Below are 18,115 nucleotides of genomic sequence, written 5' to 3'. Positions count from 1 at the left end.
ATGCAGCACAATTTTGTTAGAATGTCACAATACCATTTGCTGATCTTTCAAGTGTTTGCTGAGGACCCAAAGCTGAAAGAGAAATTTCACATGAATGTTAGGGTATGTCTACACTACTCACTAGATCGGTGGGCTGCGAACGATCCAGCGGGGATCGATTTATCATGTCTAGTCTAGATACGATGATGGGAGAGGGCTTGGGGGTTGATAGACGCAATAAATCGATCCTGAGCCCTCTTCCGTCGACTCCTGTACTCTGGCGCTGTGAGAGGCACAGGCAGAGTCGACAGGGGAGCAGCAGCAGTCAACTCACCATGGTGAAGACACTACGGTAAGTCAATTTAAGTACATCAACTTTAGCTATGTTATTCACTTAGCTGAAGTTGCATAACTTAGATCAATCTCCCCTGCCCCTAGTGTAGACCAGGGTTTAGTGTAACAAAAATCACAGAGTATCATGCAGTTCCGGACATTGGGACAAGTCATTCATTCAGGGTTCTCTGCAGTAATAAGCTCCCTAGAAAACCCATGGCTGAGGCAGGCAGAGAGAATTTTTTTGGAGACACTAGTTCAGTGATCTGTTAAAAATGGCCATCAGAAGCAATGTTCTTTAAATAATAAAAAAAAATTAAAACAAACAAACAAACAAACAACCACTAGAGTAGCCACTTATGGTATGTCTACACAACAAAGCAAGCCTGGGCTCAAGTCTAACCCCCTTTGGGTCCACACACCAATTGTGCTAACCTAGAGCTCAGATCTAGGGTCCCTGGACCTGGCAGGGCTGGAGGGTCTGAGCCCATGTTAAGTTGGAACCTAGGATTCAAGTCCTATTGCTTTGGCTTGACTTGGGTCTTGGAAACCCTCTGGGTGTATCCCAGAGATCCTGGTGGCAGAGGAGCAGCACTGCAGGCAGCCAGCCCAGCAGCCATTCCTGCCTGGCCAAACACGATCCCTGGGCCTGCTCCTCTCGCAGCCGCAGCAGCTCCTGCTCTGGCTCCTCCTCACTGCTGCACAGAGCTTCCTAGAACCAAGGAGCAAAGCCGCCAGGCGGGAGGCAGCTCCCAGCCACTGGGATGCTGGGAGTCATCCCTCTCCTGGCCATGCTGAGCCGGGATCCCTGCTGCTCCCCTCCCTGCCTGTCTCTGGCTTTGCAGGTCCTTTTTATATGGCCTTCCTATGCCCTGATTGGCTGCTTCCCCTTCAGCCACTCTAGGCTGCTTGAAGGACTCCTCTACTACTCCTTTCCTGGGACAAGAGTGGCAGAAGCCTGAGGCCTCCAGCAAGGGGGCCTCTGGACCTGGTCCACCCCATCATACTCATATGGTAGAGGCAGCTTTGGCTCCAGCTCTTCCTTGTTGCTATGCAGAGCTTGCCAGGAACAAAGCTGAGAGGTGGGAGACAGCTCCCAGCTACCAGGATGTTCGGCATTATCCCTCTTCTGGCTGTGCTGAGCCGGGAACTCTGCTGCTCCCCTTCCCTGCGGGGCAGCCACTTGGTCCCACTCTACTCTCTGTTCCTTGCTCCCAGGCCCCTACTGCCCTTCCTGGGGCTCTGTGTGCAGAGATGCCTGGGCAGTGTGCACTGTGAGGGCAATGGGTGGGACCCAGCTCCAAAACATCCCTACAGACTCCAGGGATCTTTTATCTCTGCCTCTGGGGTGCGGTGGGGGCAGGGATAAAGGATCCTTGGGGGGTGCTGGAGCACACTGCACCCCAAGCCCTGGGAAAACACTGCAGCACTCCATAGCTGGCAGCAGCCAGCCTGGGGCGGGAGTGTTTTTTTCCTATGATACTGTCATCTTATGTCAAACTTCAAAACAGACAAAAATAAATTAACAAAATAGCTTCATCGAACAGGCCATTTTTTAAAATTAAGAATTGCAAAGTTTCATTAAATAGTTTGACAGCCCTGGAGACTGACGTCCTAATTATCCACAGAACAGGAGCACATGGGAATTTTCCTGCCAGTGTGACTCAGCCTAGAGGTGCAGAGCCCAACTCTCAGATTAGATCGTAGTTCAGTATAAAGCCTTCACAAGATGCACTCATTCTACTGAGAGCCACCAAAGGAGCTAGTTATGCAGTTGATGTACTCGTGTGTCCTTATGGGCACCTGAATCTCATCAATAGCATCATCACAGTTAAGAAACAGGGTGGGCATTAGATTTTTCCCACAGTGCAACACATTCATAGGGCTAGAGTGCTGACAGTAGGATGGGGGGCACCAGGCACTCTGGGATCGGGTTACTTTGACTCAGGTCTGTGCACTGCAGTGTGGAGACTAGAACCCTAGGTTTAAGCACAGGTCAGAAAATCCTTAACCTAGGGTTAAAATGCAATGTAGGTGTTCAAACCGTTCCCTGACATGGGTCCCTGACTCAAATCCCACTAACCCTAGGCTTACATTTCTCTGTAGACCTAGCCATAGTGTCTTTCGTAATGATATATGAGCACTGAGATCTGCTAATAAAAAGCCCTATATTAGAGTTGGGTATTATTATAAAAAACAAACAATCTGAAAGGGTTGGAAGCAAACCTACAAAGAACAAAACAAAAAATGTTAACAAAGTGGGGTTTTTCTTCTTTAAAAAAACAAAATAGAAATTTCATTACTGCTTCATTTAGTCATCCCTGGTTGTGGCAGGGGTCTCACCACAAGCCCAGATAAGAGGTGTAGAAGCTTTCTCAGCCCAATAATTAAAGGGGCAGATGTTCTGAAGATATTTTTTCTCGTAACTGTATATCAGAAGCTTGAGTTGAACAAAAAACACGTTAAACACTCAAGTCTTCTTTATATATAATACAGCAGGACAATTTTTTTTTAAAAAACAAACCTTTCCTCCCACCCCACAGGTAAGCAGTTCAGGAGAGTAAATGTATTATGACACTTCCCAAACTTATTTTTGGGCTGTCACACAGCATGAGGAATTTAATCCCAAAATAATATTTTTATAGAACTGAAAACAGGGAGCCTGATTCTCCACTGCCCTGCACCTTTTGTATCCATTTGCACCTGTGCAAAGTGCCCCACATCACCAGTCTTGATATGGCCCATTTGTGCCTCTTTGATGATGCAGGAGGGCCATACAGCCATTGTAAGCAGCCTCCTGTGGATTTCCACTGTGTGGTGGAATCCTTAGGGAGAAGGACAGGGAAGGCCTATGTAACTAGCAGTACCCACTGCACGTTGTGGACATTAGTGTAGGAGCTGTGCTGGAGACATAGCTGGGTGTGTGCCTTGCCAGCTGCCTGAATGGATCCTCATGGCTCCACTGCCAGAATGGGATATTGTAAAACCATCTTCGTCTTCCTGCCATCAGCTGCACCGGGTGCTGCTCTCACACAGATGAGGATTGAGCCCCATGAGTGCAAAGGGTCTTGCAAAAAGCTTCCAATTGAGAAATCTCCACTCAGTTTATACTGAATGTAGCATTGGACATCCACCGAGTGCTCATTTTACACAGAGATTAATGACTATGCAAAGTATAAAGCAGTTTAGAATCAGGCCCATTAGTGTGCTCCTAACAACACATCATCCTGGAATGTTGTGTGGCTAACACAATACTATTATTCCTGGATGCAGCCTGGGGCCTTCAGAACTGCAGCTCTCCAGGTTTGCTGGCTACTTAATAACTCAGTTAGAGGAATAAAATACCCTCTCTCCCCATCTCGAAAATAAAGACAAACAAATATGTTGTCTGTTTGTATTGCACTGAATATGTGTCTTTATTTAAAAATAGCTATGAAGATAAAGTTCCTGCCTGGAACCCCAGAAAGGTTTCATGGGGCCATTCAGCTGTTTGGGGATGTAACCCTTCTGCCAGGCCGAATTGATAGCAGCAAGGGCCGGGTTCAATACATAGGGGTCCCTTCCCTACAACGTAATGCAAAACCAGCTTGAGCCCCCACCCAGTGACCTGGGAAAATCTTACACACATCCCTGGGCGCCTCAAAGAGGCAATACTTCCCCTCTCGCAAGCAGAGAGTCTCGGTGTAGCAGAAAAGGTTGAATTACATGAGATAAACAACAAGCATTAAATTGGGAAAACACCTTAACTAGAGTTCATAGATCAAACCATGAGCAAAGATCCACCCCAGGAAATTGGGCCATGTCCTTCTCCCTGGGCTCTTGAGTCCAGCAACCCCCAAATCACCCACAGTCCCAAAAGTCCCACAATCCAAAAGTCTCTGTCCCGGGTCAGTGCAGCCCCAGAGTTTGAGAGTCTCTCTGCAGAGGTCCCCCTCCCCAGCCTGGGTAGAAAGGTGCACCTTACGTGGTCCGGGGCCAACTGTCCTGCCTCTCCATGGGGTTCTGCTTCCACCAGCCGTCCCGTGATCCGCTCCAGCCGTCCCCGCAAACTGCTCAGCTCCACTCACTCCGTGGCTCCACAAACTGCTCCACTCCATTCTGCCAGCTGCTCTGCTCCACAGTATTGCTTCAGGCTCCCCCACTAGTTAGCACAATACTCAGTGCTTTCAGCTCAGCAATTCCAGCTCTTTAGTGATTTCAGCTCTTAGTGATTTCAGCTCACAGTAGGGGAGCCCCAGTGCCAGTGCACCATTAGCCCAAAGTGAATTCAGCTCAGTAACCTGTATCTAGATTCTTAAGGGAATCAAAAATCAACTCTGATATTCCACAGTGGAGAGAGGCATAGGTGGAACTGGTGCTTCTGGCTCACACAAGGCACCTGCACCACCAGGTACAGATACCTGTCCCCAGCCTTTCTCAATTCACTGGGTTTTGGAACCCATGTCTCTTGTCTAGCAAGTGTTATTTAGTTGATAATGAAACCCTTTATCATAAAACAGTTTTGTAGTTCCTCATTTACTTAATCAGGGTGACAGCATTTTATTCCTCCTGCCCCAATAACAAAGAAATTGGGGATCCCACAGCTGTGAAAATAACCATCCCAGGCTGCTGTGGGCTATGCTAGGTGGAGTGGGTGTGCCAATGCAAATGCCTGAAATTCCTTTCCCCACTCCTCATAATTTACCACCAGATGTCAGGTTAGAGCTCATCCTGACTCTGCTTACAGGGATAACATACTGAGCCACGCTCTCTGCTGTGATCAGCTTTTAGTTACAGATCCTTGATTCTCTGACCCAGCCCTAGCACAGGCTAGAGCAGCCTGGGGGCTGTTCTACTTGTGCCAGCTGCTGCTGGTCCTCAAAGAATGGTGCTGCAACTGGGGATGCACTCCAGTAACTCCTCCTCCCGACCCCTCTCTGTCCATGACACTCCCTCTGCACCGCTCTGTTGGCTCTACACCCACTGGGGACTCCCCCACACTGGGGATTTCCTCAGATGGAGAGTTACAGGCTGACTCTGTTCCCCTTCTTCCAACTGAGTGGTGAAAAGGGAATGGAGCAGGTGAGAGAATCTGGGCCACTCTGGGCATCTCTGCTCTGAATCCCCCTGGTTCCCTACTGGAATTTAGAACTTGTCATTCCTGCCATCAGCCTATTTCTCCTTCTGCTCCTGCTGCTGCCACCCTGGAGCAGATTCTTGGAGCAGGTTCCCAGGTTTTACAGTAACTTTAGGTCTCTTACCTTTCTCTCTTTCTTCTCTAAGTTTTGCAGCAGAATCTCTGAGACTGATCTGAGTGAAAATGTCTATGGTTACATCTACTGCAGCGTCTTCACCATAGAATTCCATCAGGAGGTTCTTAGTATGTATCCTGTTGTCATTCTCCAGCCAACCTCGGGGGATGTTACCTTTCCCCTCAAAGTCAGAGTGTGCTAGTTTGTCTTTAAACCTTTCAAAATTTTCCTGAGGAAGGTTGTCGAGGGCACTTAAAAGCAGGTCACTGATTTTCAGTTTTTGGTTTTCCATCTTTGAAAACTCGGGGGAGGTCCAGGAAGATTGGAAAAAGGCAAATATAGTGCCCATATTTTAAATGAAGAAGGAGAACCCAGTGAACTACAGACTGGTCAGCATCACTTCAGTCCCCAGCAAAATCATGCAGCAGGTACTCAAGGAATCCATTTTGAAGCACTTGGAGGAGAAGAAGGAACAGTCAACATGGATTCACCAAGGGCAAGTCATGCCTGTCCAACCTGATTGCCTTCTATGATGAGAAAACTGGCTCTGTGGATATGGGGAAAGCAGTGGACATGATATATCTTGACTTTAGCAAAGCTTTTGATACGGTCTCCCACAGTATTCTTGCCAGCAAGTTAAAGAAGTATGGATTGGATGAATGGACTGTAAGGTGGATAGAAAGCTGGCTAGATTATCAGGCTCAACGGGTAGTGATCAATGGCTCAATCTCTAGTTGGCAGCCAGTAATAAGCAGAGTGCTCCAGGGATCGGTCCTAGGGTCGGTTTTGTTCAATATCTTTATTAATGATCTGGATGATGGGATGGATTGTGCCCTCAGCAAATTTGCAGATGACACTAAACTGTGGGGAGAGGTAGATATGCTGGAGGGTAGGGATAGAGTCCAGAGTGACCTAGACTAATTGGAGAATTGAGACAAAAGAAATCTGATGAGGTTCAACAAGGACAAGTGCAGAGTCCTACACACAGGATGGAAGAATCCCATCCACTGCTACAGGCTGGGGACCAACTGGTTAAGAAGCAGTGCTGCAGAAAAGGACCTGGGGATTACAGTGGATGAGACGCTGGATATGAGTCAGCAGTGTGCTCTTGTTGCCAAGAAGGCCAACAGCATATTGGGCTACATTAGAAGGAGCATTGCAAGCAGATAGAGGGAAGTGATTATTCCCCTCTCTTCAGCACTGGTGAGGACACATCTGGAATACTGCGTCCAGTTTTGGGCCCCCCACTACAGAAAGGATGTGGACAAATTGGAGAGAGTCCAGTGGAGGGCAACGAAAATTATTAGGAGGCTAGAGCACATGATTTACAAGGAGAGGCTGAGGGAACTTGGCTTATTTAATCTGCAGAAGAGAAGAATGAGGAGGGATTTGATAGGAGCCTTCAACTACCTGAAGTGGGGTTCCAAAGAAGATGGAGATAGACTGTTCTCAGTGGTGGGAGATTACTGAACAAGGAGCAATGGTCTCAAGTTGCAGTTGGAGAGCTCTAGGCTACATACTAGGAAACACTTTTTCACTAGGAGGGTGGTGAAGCACTGGAACGGGTTACCTAGGGAGGTGGTGGAATCGCCATCCTTAGAGGTTTTTAAGGCCTGGCTTGACAAAGCCCTGGCAAGGATAATTTAGTTGGTGTTGGTCCTGCTTTGAGCAGAGGGTTGGACTAGATGACCTCCTGAGGTCTCTTCCAACCCTAATATTCTATGATTCTATCACCAAGTATCAGGAAGCAAAAATAAAATACAAAGTAAATCGTTGTTAATAATTAATATAGAATAATTGCAATATTTCCCAGGTAGAGGAAAGAAATATAACCTTGGGGTTCATAACTCCTCAGTGCTTTGCCTCACAAAGGATTCACTGGACTTTGTCTCTCTGTGCCTCAGTTTCCCCATTTGTAAAGTAGGGATAATCATAGTGCTTTACCACACAGGGGCGTTATATGGCTTAGTTAATGTCTGTGAATCCTGTTGAGGATCTAGGATGAAAAGTGGTATAATAATATTTGTCATCCAAATGGACTTGACAACAGAGAGATGGGACCCCCCCTAATTTAAAATATTTCAGAAAACAACCAAATACAATCTGGAATCTGTACATCACAGTCCTGGAGTATGAGGACCTGTGTTCTGAGACCCGCTGTTAGCTTTACATGGCCTCAGGAGGGTTCTGGATATCAGAGCAGCAAGGTGAAGGGTAGCAATGGTAACTTCTGAAACACTGACTAGAGCCCATTTTGACAGGTCCCACAACCGTATAAACTGTAACATGTTCAGATTAGAAGTAGCCTATCCCCAGAGAACTATGTATTTACCATTAGCTGGACAGCTATTAGAAACAACAGCTGGTAACACTCAGCTGATTTGTTCTCTCAGCCTTCTCAATGCTCAAACACAGGCACCCAGAGAATCTAGAAAGAGGAAGAGGAAACAATTGGCTCAAAGTTTATTTCTGCAGTAAAGAAAACATAACACATCTCCAGTTAAAGCTGAATTTAGAGCTTCAGAGCTCTCTGAATTTCTATAGCAGCCCTCATATTTTTTTTTCAGCCTTCTGAGGACTAATTACACACACACACAAATCTTTTTGTCTGTTTTTTTATTCTTCCTGAAAGCTTGCCTTTTGGACACACCCCTTGGGCTTCAGCAGTTTGCACAACTGTTTTCTGCAACTAATGATGTAACAAACTCCAGCAGAGAAATGAGAAGAATGGGCATAAGGAATCCATTGGATGGTCACAGTAGGGTGACCAGATCACACAGGTGAAATATTGGGACGTGGAGGGGTGGGGGAGGGCGACAGAGCAAAAAAAAATGGCCGCCGGAGCTCCATGCTCCCTCCTCCCCCGCACCAGCTTGCCTCCGCTCCATCTCCATCTCCACCTCCACCTCCCCCCTCCCTCCAGTGCTTGCGCCACCATGGGGGGGGGGGAGAAGGAATGCGGTGTGCTTGGGGAAGAGGTGGGGTCAGAGCAAGGATTTGGGGAGGGATCCAATGGGGGAAGGAGGGGGCGGAGTCGGGGCAGAGGGGGGCAAGCCCCCTCCGGGCTCTGCTCCGCCTGTGAGCGGAGGCAAAATATTGGGACAATTCGCGTCCCAACCTACCTTTGGTGGGGACGTGGGACAAATAAGCAAATATCAGGATAGTCCTGATAAAATTGGGACGTCTGGTCACCCTAGGTCACAGAATGGGGCTTCTGCCTGGTATGATAGCAGAATTCTGATCCTCCCCTGGGGTAAGTCAGCACAGCTCTACTGACATCAATGGAGGCACCCTCATGTACACAAGCTGAGGATCTGGCCAAGGGACTGCTGCGCCCTGAAAAGGACAGAGGGGCTGGGAAGAACGCCAAGTCACCTGTACATAGGTCCCTACATGAGGGGCTTCCAAGGGGGACTGGATTTGCTCACATCATAGACTCATAGACTTTAAGGTCAGAAGGAACCATTATGATCATCTAGTCTGACCTCCTGCACAACACAGGCCACACAATCTCACCCAACCACTCCTGTAGCAAACCCTTAGCCTATGTCTGAGTTACTGAAGTCCTCAAATTGTAGTTTGAAGACCTCAAGCTGCAGAGAATCCTCCAGCAAGTGACCAGTGCCCCATGCTGCATAGGAAGGTGAAAAACCTCCAGGGCCTCTGCCAATCTGCCCTGGAGGAAAATTCCTTCCCAACCCCAAATATTGCGATCAGTTAAACCCTGAGCATGTGGGCAAGACTCACCAGCTAGCACCCAGGAAAGAATTCTCTGTAGTAACTCAGATCCCACCCCATCTAACATCCCATCACAGACCACTGGGCATACTTACCTGCTGATAATCAAATGAATTGCCAAAATTAGGCTATCCCATCATACCATCCCCTCCATAAACTTATCAAGCTTAGTCTTGAAGCCAGATATGTCTTTTGCCCCCACTACTCCCCTTGGAAGGCTGTTCCAGAACTTCACTCCTCTAATGGTTAGAAACCTTCATCTAATTTCAAGTCTAAACTTCCTAGTGTCCAGTTTATATCCATTTGTTCTTGTGTCCACATTGGTACTAAGCTTAAATAATTCCTCTCCCTCCCTAATATTTATCCCTCTGATATATTTATAAAGAACAATCATATCCCCCCTCAGCCTTCTTTTGGTTAGGCTAAACAAGCCAAGCTCTTTGAGTCTCCTTTCATAAGATAGGTTTTCCATTCCTCGTGTAGGGATATTAAAGAAGGTTTATATCAAACATGGTTTATATGAGAAATGATTTATTGATTTATTGTTAATTGATACTTTATAACTTAAGGTTTATGTTAGAAGCAAATTTGTGATTCCCAACATTTAGCCTCTAACCTGCAAGCCACCAGCTTGTCTGTGTAAAGCCTGCTCAAAGAGATACTTGGTATAAAACTTGTTTAATTATCTCTAAGTAAGCCAAAACAGTAGCTGTTATAGTGTATAGATAGAGACTCCCACCCTCTGTAAGTTTTCATCTCACTTTATCTTTGCTTGTTAAAAGACAGGGAGTCTCACATAAATTGGTAACACCCCAAAAGGTAAAGAGACAGTGAAATAGATGTAATTAAGATAGAGAATGTATGTGAATGAGTGCCTAGTTTAAACAATGAATGAATGGTTAGGGAGTTACCAGTCTAAAGAATTCAGTGTTGGCTGAAGAAGGTGTCAAATGGGATCAACCAGATGATCCCCCGGAGGGCAAACTGGAATCCACCCACCACACCTCAAAGGAAGGAAAAACAAAACATCCAATAACATGGAGCCAGCCACCTGTTGATTGATTTAGCAACAGCAAAATGAAGCAACTCTCATGGACTGACATAGGAATAAATTCCTATAAAACTGGACTCTAAAGACTAAGGACTTTGAGTCTATGGTTCTGCTGCCAGCCTCCAGGAGCATCAGATGCATCTGACACAGACTCGGCTCCATCCTCATGACCAAGATACCTGGCCAGTAACTTGGCATGAGCAACATCTAGGCTGGTAACTATAACATCTATACAGAACCTGAATGAATGATTGTGTGAATGAATATATGTGTGTGTGTGTGTATGTATAAGGAATAAGTAGTAATAAAAATAAGTAGGAAAACGTTGTCTTTTGTTTTGTTATGGTATTTACAATAAATGTGGCATCTTTGCCTTATCCTTCTTAATAAGATCCTGCTGGTTTTTATTATATTGGTATAACACTCGGATCATCCTAGTAGCCCTTCTCTGTACCAGTTCCAGTTTCTTAAACATAGGAGACCAGAACTGCACACAGTACTCCAGATGAGGCCTCACCAGTGCCTTTTATAATGGTACTAACACCTCCTTATCTTTGCTGGAAATACCTCGCCTGATGCATCCTAAAACTGCATTAGCTTTTTTAACGGCCATATCACATTGGCGGCTCCTAGTCATCCTATGATCAACAAATACTCCGAGGTCCTTCTCCTCCTCTGTTACTTCTAACTGATGTGTCCCCAATTTATAACTAAAATTCTTGTTGTTAATCCCTAAATGCATGACCTTGCACTTTTCACTGTTAAATTTCATCATATTACTATTACTCCAATTTACAAGGTCATCCAGATCTTCCTATATGATATCCCGGTCCTTCTCTGTGTTAGCAATACCTCCCAGCTTTGTGTTATCTGCAAACTTTATTAGCACATTTCCACTTTTTGTGCCAAGGTCAGTAATAAAAAGATTAAATAAGATTGGTCCCAAAACCGATCCCTGAGGAACTCCACTAGTAACCTTCTTCCAGCCTGACAGTTCACCTTTCAGTACGACCTGTTGTAGTCTCCCCTTTAACCAGTTCCTTATCCACCTTTCAATTTTCATATTGATCCCCATCTTTTCCAATTTAACTAGTAATTCCCCATGTGGAACCGTATCAAATGCCTTACTGAAATCAAGGTAAATTAGATCCACTGCGTTTCCTTTGTCTAAAAATCTGTTACCTTCTCAAAGAAGGAGATCAGGTTGGTTTGGCATGATCTACCTTTTGTAAAACCATGTTGTATTTTGTCCCAATTACCATTGACCTCAATGACCTTAACTACTTTCTCCTTCAAAATTTTTTCCAAGACCTTACATACTACAGATGTCAAACTAACAGGCCTATAGTTACCAGGATCGCTTTTTTTCCCTTTCTTAAAAATAGGAACTATGTTAGCAATTCTCCAGTCGTACGGTACAACCCCTGAGTTTACTGATTCATTAAAAATACTTGCTAATGGGCTTGCAATTTCATGTGCCAGTTCCTTTAATATTCTTGGATGAAGATTATCTGGGCCCTCCGATTTAGTCCCATTAAGATGTTCGAGTTTGGCTTCTACCTCGGATGTGGTAATATCTACCTCCATATCCTCATTCCCATTTGTCATCCTACCATTATCCCTAAGCGCCTCATTAAAGACTGAGGCAAAGTATTTGTTTAGATATTGGGCCATGCCTAGATTATCCTTAACCTCCATTCCATCCTCAGTGTTTAGCAGTCCCACTTCTTCTTTCTTTGTTTTGTTCTTATTTATCGTCGGACCGCCGCATATATTCCAGGCCAAAAAAACCTCTGCAGAATCCGATCCAGGGTTTTATCTTCCCCTAGATGTCCCCCGAACAGATGGCTGTGGGCTAGCTCCATCACGCCCCTCTGATGTTTCTGTGGTACTAGGAGCTGTTCCACAACTTGCTCTTGGATACGGACTACTCTGTACAGCAGATCCTTCTTGATCATATAATACGGCCCTGGGCCCTTGGCTCTCCCTTCCACAGGGACCCCATTCACCTCAACTACTTCCTTGCGAATGTTCTGGTATACTGGATCATTGGCCTGATCCTGTCCAAAAATCTCTAACGAAGGTCCAATTTGCCCAAACTCAGGGGGTTCTATTTCTCCCTCCCCCTCACTGGAGGTCCCTGGGGAACTGGGCCCGGCTACCGGCTCTCCAACCTCCTGCCTAGTCCCCTTGTCAGTCGGGCGCACTCTCTCCCCTATGAGTATAGGCTTCTGGTTCTGGGTCAAGATTCTCGTTCCCCTCCTCTTATCTGCCCTCCTTTCTCGCTGAGTCTCCCTGGTCTTCCCAGGAGGCGAGAATAAATCCTGGGCAAATTCTTGGAAGGCTGGGGGGTTGCTAACTACTGAATCCACCCCATTGCTCTCTGGGGTGTTCTCTTCTTCTGACTCCTCTCCAGGAAGTAGACCGCCAAACCCTGGGAAGTCTCGTCCTATGAGGACTGGGTAGGGGAGTTTCGGGACCACCCCCACCCTCACCTTCGTGGGGTTTCCTCGGACCTCTATTTTCACCGGGATGGTCGGGTAGTAATTGACATCCCCATGGACACAGGATATTCCTGTGCGCTTGGCCCGGGATAGTTGATCATACCCGACTCGCTTTCCCGAGTCCAGCGTGACTGCACTTCCGGAGTCTACTAATGCGGTGGTCTTTATACCATTCATTTTAACTTGCCTAGTATATCTATGAGGGACCATCGCTACCCCTACTAGACTTATTAGGTCACATGGCTCTTCTAGATTTCCCAGGTCGCATTGCATGGGCTCCTCTAGGTTTGGGCATTGGGCAGCTATATGCCCTATCTCTCCACATGCATAGCATCGGTACCCTCCTCGGGGCAGCCCCTTATTTTTTGGGCTGTGAGGCCTTACCTCCTGAGTCTTTCTCTCCCAGTCCGCAAGTCCCTCCGAGTACTCTGGCCGCTCTTCGTCCTCCTTCTTCCCTGCCATAGTTCGGCCTGGAGCTACGGCAACTCAGGCCCTTGGTACATAGACTTGTCTCCTATCCTGGCGCCTCCCTTCCCCAACGGTCCGAGAGAGTTCCTGTGCTGCTAGACGTCTCTCTACGAGGACAACTAGCTCATCTTAGGAGGAGGGATAGTTCTGACTGACCCATCCTCGTATGTCGGGCGGTAGCCCTCTCATGTACCTATCCACAACTATGGTTTCCACGACTTCCTCCGGCCGGCGGGTCTCGGGGCATAGCCACTTCTGGGCCAGATGGATCAGGTCGAACAGCTGGGACCTCGGGGCTTTGTTGGCTCGGTATTTCCACTCATGGAACCTCTGCGCCCTTATAGCTGTCGTCAGGCCAGTCCTCGCCAGGATCTCCGCCTTTAGCTGGGAGTAATCTGAAGCTGCTTCTGTTGTCATATCAAAATATGCTTTCTGTGCCTCCCCACACAGAAAAGGTGCCAGGATACTGGCCCACTGGTCTTGGGGCCAGGCCTCCCGCCGGGCCGTCCTCTCAAACGCAAGGAGATATGCCTCCACGTCATCATCCATCGTCATCTTCTGTAAGTAGCGGCTTGCGTGCAGGGGCCGAGTCCCATGGGGGCCGTGCGTTAGGGTGGTCAGGGCCTTTAGCTGGTTCACAACCTCATGCAAGGTGGCTCGATCCTGAGCTGCCTGGTTCATCAGGAGTTGATTTGTCTCCTGCTGCATTCGCACCGCCTCCTGCTGGGCAGCCATCTGCACCCTAGTAGCTTCTTGTTGGGCCGCAGTGGCCTGCACCAATGCCTTCACTACATCTTCCATTTTTTTGGGGGGGTGCTTTACCCGGCCCCGAGACGGTTTGCCACAAAGTCTCACTCAAATCCCACTTCTGACACCACGTGTGGCAAAGTACCTTCTCAGCCTCCCCAGCCTCTGCTGTTTTTAGCCCTGGGGAGACAGGCTTGGGTAATTGCAGTCCCCCGTAGGACTCAGGGGAAGTCTGTTCCCTGTCTTCCCACCAGCCTTATTTAAAGTAATTTTTTCCTGCCTTGTGGGAGAGCGTACTGCTGCTCCTCCTGGGGAGGCTTGCTGCTCCAACACTCCTGGCAGCCAGGCTCCTTCTCTCTCTCTGCTTCCCCCCCTCCTTCCTCCCAAGAAGGGGTTTAAAAAGGTCTCAGGCAGCCCCAAGTTGGAATCACCTGGTCCTAATTACCTTCAGGTAGCTCCCCCTCAGCTGATTCTAATTTGCTACCTTGGTAACCCTTTCTCAGCTGAACCTGACTGACCTGTAGTTGTCTCTCAGTTGATAAGGAGGAGGGCCTTTTAACCCTCTGGGACTGACTCATACCCCCCCCCCCCCTTGCAACTGTCTGTCCTGAGTTTATCACAGTAGGGACTGTCCAGTTTGGCCGATGTACATAGCAGAGGGGCATTGCTGGCATATGATGGCGTATATTACATTGGTGGACGTGCAGGTGAATGAACCGGTGATGATCAGCGCTGTCCCTACACAGTTGTATGAAGACAGCTGTAACTCCCAGCGCTGCACATCTGTAAGTGTATCCATGCCCTAAAAGAACTAACTAGGGAGCCAATCCTGGAGGCCTCACTAAGGGAAAATGTATGTGTATATTCCATTGTTGCCCCCAGTCCCTGCAAACATTCTTCCAAAAGGGAGGCATTACAGGTTGCCTGGTAGGTTTGGTGAATATCACGGAGACGGGCTATTTCCCTCATCACTCATGACTGCTCCCACTCCAGCTCGCTGGAGGGAAGGAAGAGGAAGATGGAATATGCAAGCGCTCCTCCCTTCTTCACATTTAGGGGTGGGATGGCTGGTTCAGTCATCCCTTCACTTGGGGAAGCAGGGAAGAACATTTCGCCCTTCATACCATTACAGCTCCTACTCTGGCTGCTGCACCTCACTTACTTTCTTCTTCTAACACAGCTCCAGAGATCTTTCAAGACATTTTGGAACCAGAGCGAATGGAATATGTTATTCTCCATGCTGGCTTTAATACAAATATATAAACAAACTATACAAATATATAAACCTGCAAACATATGCCGCCCATTTCAGGAGGGAGCAGAGAGCTTGCTACACCCATATATTCATTTGTCTATCTGCAGTGAAGATTCTGGCTTTCTCCGTAAAACTCGACTGACTGTAATATGATCTTAGCTCAATACAAATATCATGCACTGTGGACTCACCTTGAGGCACTGGAGAGAGCTTAGTTAGGCAGAATTTGAGATTTTTTTCCATCCAGAAATAGAGGACACTGGTTCTCTGCAATCTGCTGTGATCAGAGCATAGTTTAACTTTTGCATGTGGCCCCTGCGTTTCCTGTCTCTTCAAAAGCAGTCACTGTTAGAACTAGCCCTGTCCCCTGTGGGGGAAAAAACACTCTTAAATTTAAGCTAATGCATTGACAGTTGATGTCCAGAATAACTGGTGGTCTTGCAAACATTCACATTCCCCTCTCCTCCCCCCGGTGTCCACACAACCTTCTGTTCTCATTGGTCTTATTTTTAAAAGTGAAAGCAGAAGACCGGAAGTCCGAAGCGCAGGCAACGCAATGTTTACTGGGGTTAGTTCCTTAGCCAGCAATAGCTCTACAGACCGGTAGTCAGTTGCCCAGTGTTCTGTTCCCAGCTCTGATACCACAGAGACTTTACCCATGTCCCCATTCCCCAGCTCTGACTCCGCAGAGCCTGTGTCCCTGTTCCCCATTCCCACCTCCTCTTTCTTAGCAGGCCCAAATATACCTGAAGTACACGCCCCTAATTCCACCCCTTACAACTTATGGTCATGTTCCCATTCGGAGGCGCATGAGTTTGGGGTCTTTGTCCCACCTCTTCTGTATCCCATGGGAGGGGTAAGGAGTGAGGTCATGTTCTGGCCAAAGCCAGGATTTCCTTTGGCTTTTAGTGTTTCTTATCCCTGCCCCCCATTCCCCCGTGCCCCTCCTAACTGGTTGCTTGACTTTGGCTTGAGAGAAAAGCCAGGCAGCCTTCCAGTGTCTGCTCATGTATTATACTCCCACCATACCCTGTAACACTTTTTACTCCATCTCTTATCGCTTTTCACTGCATCTGCTTGTGGGCAGATGTAACACATAGTGTCTTTGTTCACACACATTAGTATAAGATATATGAGTATCAAAAGGTCAAACCCAAAATTCTCTCTCAGGCTAACAAAGAGGCCTATATGCCAACATCCCACCCCCTTTTGTTTTTCTTCTGTGTTCCACCTGCCCAGATATCCCGGGAGAAGCATGGGACATATGGTGGCACATTTCCTGATAGGGTCATGGGTCATGATGGAATGGGTCAGTGCTCCGTTTGCCCCACTTCCCCCTGTGCAGTATAGTGTCCTGCACCTTCCCTCGTATGCCCATGCTGCACAGATATTCCAGTTTGTGTGTCAGACTTCCCATAGTGATGGGCCCAAAAAGGTTGGGTCCAGGTTATCTGGTACACTTCAGTGGAGGACTTGGTGTATTACTTATATGTTACAATTAGTGGTTGTGCTCTGTGAGTATGTGCCCCCTGTAACCGTCGCAGTGTACATTGCAGGATTAGTATACTCAATAATAGGCCAACAGCCATAACAATTCTCAGTAACATGGAGAACGCTGACCATTGTAATATAGTCCAACATCCAGGCCACCACCAAAAACACTGCTTCTCCTCCTTAGACAGGGTTAAGATTTTTAATGCCATTCTGGAGAATTTACTTTAAATGTGTCCAGTTGTTGGCAGTTGCAGTGTTCATGTGTTTTTGTCCATATTATGAGTCCACTGGATATTCACAGAGAAATGAGGCATTGTCTAAGTCAGCTTGACTACTTGGTATGGAATTAGGTAATATGTGCCAGTTTGATTATTTACAGCAATGAGTTCCAATGATGCATTCATGCATCGTAGTTCCAATGGCAGCGTATGGATATGTGTAACTTGGTCATGTGCTGGAGTAATTGAACCCCCTAGTATTGTGTACATTCCCAGCAAAATACCCCATGCCCTATATACATCACCCTTGATCACCCCCATTTTTCAAAAGGCCATTGGTTCTGCCCCTCCATGGACACTGGAAGGGACATACTTAAATATTTTTATGGACTGTGATGGTGTCAGGCCGGATGGCTACAGGAGAGTGATCCTGTTGGTATCCAGGAAGTGGGTGGGCTTTGCCCGCCTACTGCTAAAGAACCTCCCCCAAGCCTAAGGGGAGGATCCGCAGGTCTGTGATACCAAATAATTGTGGGGGACAACTAATGAAAGAACAGAAACGCAGGGCTAAATGAAGGGAACCTGACAGGGACACTGAGCAGAGAACCCCGGACAGTGCCCACTGCTCCTCAAAGGCATCAAGGGAGCCCACAGAAGCCACCCAGAGGAATTCTGCCTGGATGTGTGAATGGACGGAGGAGCGGAAATAGGCCCCACATTTGCAGGAAATCCCGTCAGCCAACCTTCTGTCCCTGGTTTTGTAGATGGCCATTTTGGCCAGGGCTAGAAGGAGGTTGACAAGGAGATCCCACGACTTTGTGGGGCCATGGATGGGGAGCACATAAATGAACAGGTGAGAGGAAAAGTGCAACCAAAAACGTAATAATATATCCAAGAGCAGCTGGAATAGGGACGGCAACCTGGCACATTCCAGATGCATATGCACCAGGGTCTCCCTTACGCCGCAGAAGAGGCAGGTGTCCGGGACGGGGGTAAACCATGCCAAGTACATGCCCATGTTCATGGCCCTATGAAGGAGCCACCAACTGATATCCCCGGCAGGCCTCGGGACCAGGGCGGAATATAAGCTGGCCCAC

Source organism: Mauremys reevesii, unplaced genomic scaffold, assembly GCF_016161935.1.
Source record: "Mauremys reevesii isolate NIE-2019 unplaced genomic scaffold, ASM1616193v1 Contig66, whole genome shotgun sequence".
Lineage (NCBI taxonomy): Eukaryota > Metazoa > Chordata > Testudines > Geoemydidae > Mauremys > Mauremys reevesii.
Note: the sequence above shows the minus strand (reverse complement) of the source record.